Raw genomic sequence first — 6,000 nt, 5'->3', positions numbered from 1 at the left:
TCATCTGTTTGCATATTTTTTATTAATTGCATGCAGTTCAGTATTGTATGCTTGATCATAAAACTTCTTTTGCTTTATGAAATTGACAAATACTTCATGATAACTACTTATTTTCCAGTATCTTCCAAAAAATGCGGCTGTCCCACATTAATCTTAAAGTTTCTGCTTTTCTGTTATTTGTAATACAGCCTAACACTTCATTTGAGTTTGCCATAAGCATAGGATCCTGGGTTATCTTAACATGTTAAGATGCAGGATGGTCCAGCATGCAAGCAAGCTGACACGTAATTCCAGACTCATTCCATTAACTAAAAATGTAAAGTAAGACAATAAATAAATATTAAGTCTTAACAGCACTGATTTTCTGTCTCTCTTTCAACTTCAGCCATAATAATGCTGCATTTACAATAAGTGTTTTAGGGAGTGCCATCACAGGAACAAAAAGACCCTGCAGCAGTTTTTCATACACCCAAGTATTAGACAGGAGCCAGTTTCTTCCTTGCGTATCCTTACTGTATGCTGGCAGTAGGGCGGGTTTATGCATCTGTTGTAATTGCTGCAAAGACATGAATGTCTCTTCTGTTTTGTTTTAGCCTACCTTCATTTGCATGTGTTCACTGCTCTATGTTTCAGATATTTGTTTACGATGAAGCTGTGACTCTTTGGAACAAAAAGGTATGGTCCTACATGGCAGAAAAATGCTTTGCACACTGAAGTGTTACTTCTTTTTTTTCGTAAATTTGTAAAGTAAGTAGGTAGTCTGACTATGCACAAAAACATGCTTATACAAGAGCCTTAAAAGTCATAGTATAATAAAAACTAAACATGATAAATGACAGCCATAAATGCTAGTATACTTAAAATGTAATGATTACAATCAAAGATGAGTAATGCATTATATAAACATTTAAAATTATAGAAATGCTATTGGTAGCTGTAGTGAAATATTTCAATAGTTATGAGAAGTATACATATTTGGCAGTTGTGTCCCCAGCTTGCATTAAAGCCGGTTCACCGGCTATTCTGATTTGTCCATGTATTTTTCATTTTGTGTTGCCCTTGTGACCTAGAATGCAAATGAAGACCAGGATGTATCCTTTTTCATGCTTCTCTTTGCCCCTGAGGTTCGATGATCATCAGCCTTCTCTCAGCCAACTAGCACATATGTTTCATCATCACTGGAGGTGAGGGTCATCTGAGAGTGGCATTCATATAATCAGCCTTCAGATGTAGTTCAAGATTTATTACTCTAACCTGCCCAGCAAAAGACCATGGGTGGGGCATGCAAAAAGCATCTGCACTGTGCTGCTACTCACTTCCACTTGGAGTTGATGTCAAGCCCTTCCCACCCAGTCAGAAGACAATGCACAGTTATTTCCCTGGTCTCCACCAAGGAAATCAACTCACACATGTACGCCCCTGAGTATGCACCCCTAAGGATGGAAATGCTCACCCTCCCTGCCTGCACAGTTAGGCACCCATCCCACTATTTGAACTTGGGTTGCTGAGACATAGTCATTGATTTGTCTGTCTATGCTACCTGCACATCTCTTTGTAAAAAAGAAAGTGATCTATCCATAACACTGAGTTTCTTTTAATGAAAAAGAAAAACACACCACATATACCTGTTACCAGAAGGAAGCAAAGTAGTTGAAATATAAACTCATGTCATATTCGGACAACAACCCGTCTCTGAATTATGGAACACTTTCATTTCCTTAGCAGCCAAATTTAGAAAGGGCCTGACACCCACATTCTTGAGAGTTGAAGTTCTACAGGCTGATTTCCCAGAGACAGACATTTTCATTAAATTTGGGATTCCAAAGGACTGCAAGTGAGAGGATCAGGGTTAGATTAATTTCATATTCAGACTAGTTCATGAAAAGTACAGCTTATGCAGCTGAATGGAATCTGTCAGTGGCTGTACAGGGCTAATAAGTGGTGTAACTGATGTACATAATAATAGTCCTACAATGTACACTGGTGCTACATGGGGTCAGGTAGAGGGGCAGTGATGTTGGCAGCAAGCCAAACCATCACTACTGTCTCACCTTCACACTCTGTCTCTAGTAGGTGCGTGGCCAACCATGGCAGTAGCATGATAGACATGCAGGGTCGGGTGCCCTCAATGTGCCATCAGTATGCCTAAGCTAGACTGCATCATTGACTAGCCAGACAGCAGATTCAGGCTTTTTCATCCAGACAAAATTGTCTTGCTTTCAAGAAACCATTCATTTTATTAGTCCCTGCCATACAGATGATGAGCAGTACAAACAAAATAATCTGTACATATATGTATTGGAGTTAATGAGATGGTTGTTACAATGCATGAATTTTTTGTTACTGAACAGCAGAACTGGAGTTTCATGTGGGAGGAAGTCATGCCAGTTGTGACTGTCTAGGCCATACCTCTCAAGTGTACCTCATTATGAGGAGCGTTCCTCATTTGGGATCTTAAAACATTCATGTTCCTGGAACTTCTACACTGAAAGGTTTGTTCACACATTCAGTGTTAGCAATTTCTTAACTGATATCCATGGTAAATAAAACAGAATCATACTAATTCATTAAAAGAATTATTATATACTTAAAAATATCACATTTCAACCATCCTATGAACTTCCTAGATGAAGTTGTTACTAAGCTGTTAGTGAGTGTTCCACATTTTGCCCATTTGATCTACATCATGAAAGGTAGTGTTCCACATTTCGGAGATGGAAGGTTGAGAGCTATGATCTAGGCTGCACATTTCACATTGTATTCATTGGTTAAATTTTTCCTTGAGTGATACTCAAATACACAGTGAATTTCTGAGTCGTCCTCTTTTCTGACAAGTCTCCAAGCCTGCATAAACTATAAGTCCTGCTGGTGATTCCCTCCCATTCCTGGATGTGCTTTTTAAGCTGCCCACCCTTACTGTAGATTGAGCTTTATAAGCTCCTCTCTTTCTACACTATTGTTGACATCTTCAGTTATTTATTTGTCTTTTCTTGTGCTTATTTTCAAAAAAGTGCCTTCTGCTTCTCGTTGTCTGTCCTACTGATTTACTTCCTCTGAATCATACCTCTTAACTTCTTAGAGCTATAAATCTGGAAAAAGTCTGTCAAAATAGGGGGACAAAGGTCCAAAAATAGGAACAGATTTTAAAGATTACTCTTACAAACTTATAAACTTGCTAGAATAACAATGTTTGTGTTAACATGCATTTTCTAAAGGATATGAAGTCTGAAACTCAAATGTATGTCATTATTTAGTGACTTCCATCCTCAGATCGTCCTAGTGATTTGCCAGAAAATTACTGATTTTATTAGGAACAGACCAAAAATATGAGGCAAAAATCTGGACATTCTGTGAAAATCTCGACAGTTGAGAGGTAAGCTCTAAATTTGTTATCTAGCTAGATGTTGGAAAAAGTAGTGTATTGTTACACTCTAGCAAGCACTTTTCTGTGTTTTTAAATCAAGAGTACAGTGGATTTTCCATCTAGTGGCATTGGTTGGTAGCCTGGTCTGTGTAGGATGAGGAAACACTTGAGATTTCTGCATGCAGCTAATCTTATTTTTAGTTCATTTATAAATTCTGCACAATTGAGTGGCTCTTGGTTCATTTGTACAAAGCAAAGTACTTTAATTGAATACTCACACTTTTATAGGTTCATAGGTAGGTACTAGGCTATCAGCCCAAGAGCCTAAGTAAGCCTAGCCAACAAGGTTCCCTGGCTTACACCACCCAAGAAAGTTAATTTCCTGTGCCCCTGTTGAACAGAGCCACAGAAGTGATCCCCAGGGTGTATTTCCTATTTCCCATCCACTCATCAAGATTTTTCTTGAAGAGTGTTAATGAGGAACTTTGCTGGACATAAATGGGTTGATGGAAGTTTGTTCTAGAGTATAGGAAGTCTCTGGGACAGGAATCTATCCCTCCAGCATGTCCTGTTTATTGTGGTAACAAGGTTTAGGTCCCTAGAGTGTGTAACTCGTAGGGATTGGGATTTCTTTAGGTGTAGCATGTTCAACAGCTCTGGGTTTAACATAGCTTTATATGTTAGGCAGAGATCTCCTCGGAGTAGGCGATATGCTACAGAGTAAAGCTGGAGTTTTTTGAGATGGTCAGTGTAGGGCATATGTTTGAGGCCAGTAATCCTCTTTTTTGAGGTACTTCTGTGGCCTTTCCAGCTTCTGCAGATGTCTTGTGAGGTACATTCCAAAAGGGGTGTTGTACTCTATAATGGGTCTAATGAGTGCCGAGTAGATGGGAACAATGACCTCTTTTTTCCTGGATGAGAACCCTTTTGTGATCAGGTGTGCCACATAGAAGGATTTCCTGACTAATGTGGCGATGTTTTTATCAAAAGAGAGACTACTGTCCACTTGGGTCCCAAGGTCTCTTATCACACTTTTGGCGTTAAGTAGACTGCCGTTTATTTGGAGTTTTTACCAAAGGGGATGGCAATGCACTTTTTGGCATTGAGATTGAGGCTATGCCTCTGACAACAGGCATCTGTCTCAGTGAGGCCCTTCTGTAGGATGTCCACATCATTTGGGGACTCGACTATGGCTCCTAGTATACAGTCCTCTGCAAAGTTCATTAGCCAGAAGCTTTCTGTGTGTTAGCCTGTACTTCAGATAAGTAGATACCAAACAGGAGAGGTCCCAGGACTGAACCCTGTGGTACTCCACTTGTCACTGGTTTGAAGTCAGATTTGGAGTCTGCAACTTTTACAGTGTGGGTTTTGTCAGTGAGCCAGTTGGCAACCCATCTTGTGACATAAGGATTTATAGCTAGTTTAGTGAGTTTAGCTATAATTCCAGAATGGGGGATGGTGTTGAAAGCCTTGACGAGGTCAAGATAGGCTGTGTGAACCACCTTACCCTCGTCTACGGCTTTGGTGACTGCCTCAAAGAAGTCGATCAGGTTCAGAAGGCATGATCTGCTTTTCACAAACTCGAACTGGGTGGGGTCCAGAGTTTGGAGGTCTTTGTTTATGAGTTCCATGATGATGAGTTCCATGGCCTTGCAGACCAGGCTCATCAGGTTAATAAGGCGATAGTTCCCAGGATCAGTGGTGGCTCCCCCTTTGTGGAGTGGGGTAACTGTTGCTGTGCACCATTCAGTGGGCACAAAGCCTGACATGAGACTATGATTGAACATGGTGCTTAGGTGGGGAGCCAGTTCATTCTAAAGTTCGTGTAAAACACAGCCTGGGATGTTGTCCAGTCCCATGGATGCTGTGTTTTTGGTTTTAGAGAGTGTAGCTTTTACCAGAATAGATGTGATTACAGGGACTCTGCATTGTTCCTGTATAGATATGGGCCCTTTAGTGGGTGAGAGTGGGATAAAGTTAGCACTGAACTTATCTGCCAGGATGTTGGCAATATCAGTTGGTTCTGTAATTTTTGTGCTGTTGTGCTGAGATTCTTGACAAAGCTATAGAATGCTTTGTGGTTGCCCTTAGAATCAGAGGCAATTTTTTTTCTTAGCTAGCTTTGGAGAATCTTATAAGGGATCTCAACTTCTTACTGAGGCTGACCAGGGAGCTCCTCCACTCATGGGATTTTACTCTCTTTTGCAACAGTTTCTTCCTTCTGTTGTAGAGTTTGTTTATAGCAGGGGACCACCAGATTGTTTTCCTTTTTTTGGAGGATAGCGTCTTGGTTCTGTTTGGGATAGCACGATCCATGCACTTGTATAAGTGCTTATAGAGTGCATTTATGTAGGATTCAGTAGTCGTAACTGTATTGTCCATCTGCATGGGTATCATGCAGTTCACCACTTCTGTCTTAAGAAGCATGAAGTTGGCGTTGGAGAATTTTTTTACCATGGTTTCCTTAATGGTGGGTGGGGGCAGGATGTGGATATCTAGGGTGATTAGCTTATGGTCGGATCTGACCAACAAGGAGTTGACTTCAGGTGTGGAACACCGGTTACTCATGTTGGTAATGACTAGGTCTAGGATAATGTTGCCCCTGGTGGAGTTGTATATAAGTTGATCCGGGCATT

At 40.6% G+C, this 6,000-nt stretch overlaps 1 protein-coding gene across 2 annotated transcripts in view; it reads left to right on the top strand.

Moving 5' to 3' along the window:
- Positions 1 to 6,000, top strand: part of SYTL1 (synaptotagmin like 1) — a 1,083,808-nt gene that overhangs the window by 329,843 nt on the left and 747,965 nt on the right. The gene's annotated exons all lie outside the window — the stretch shown is intronic.

Source organism: Protopterus annectens, chromosome 1.part1 (genome assembly GCF_019279795.1).
Source record: "Protopterus annectens isolate FY-2018-M chromosome 1.part1, PAN1.0, whole genome shotgun sequence".
Classification (NCBI taxonomy): Eukaryota; Metazoa; Chordata; order Ceratodontiformes; family Protopteridae; genus Protopterus; species Protopterus annectens.
The sequence above is the reverse complement of the archived record's forward strand: the minus strand, read 5'-3'. Positions and strand labels throughout refer to the sequence as shown.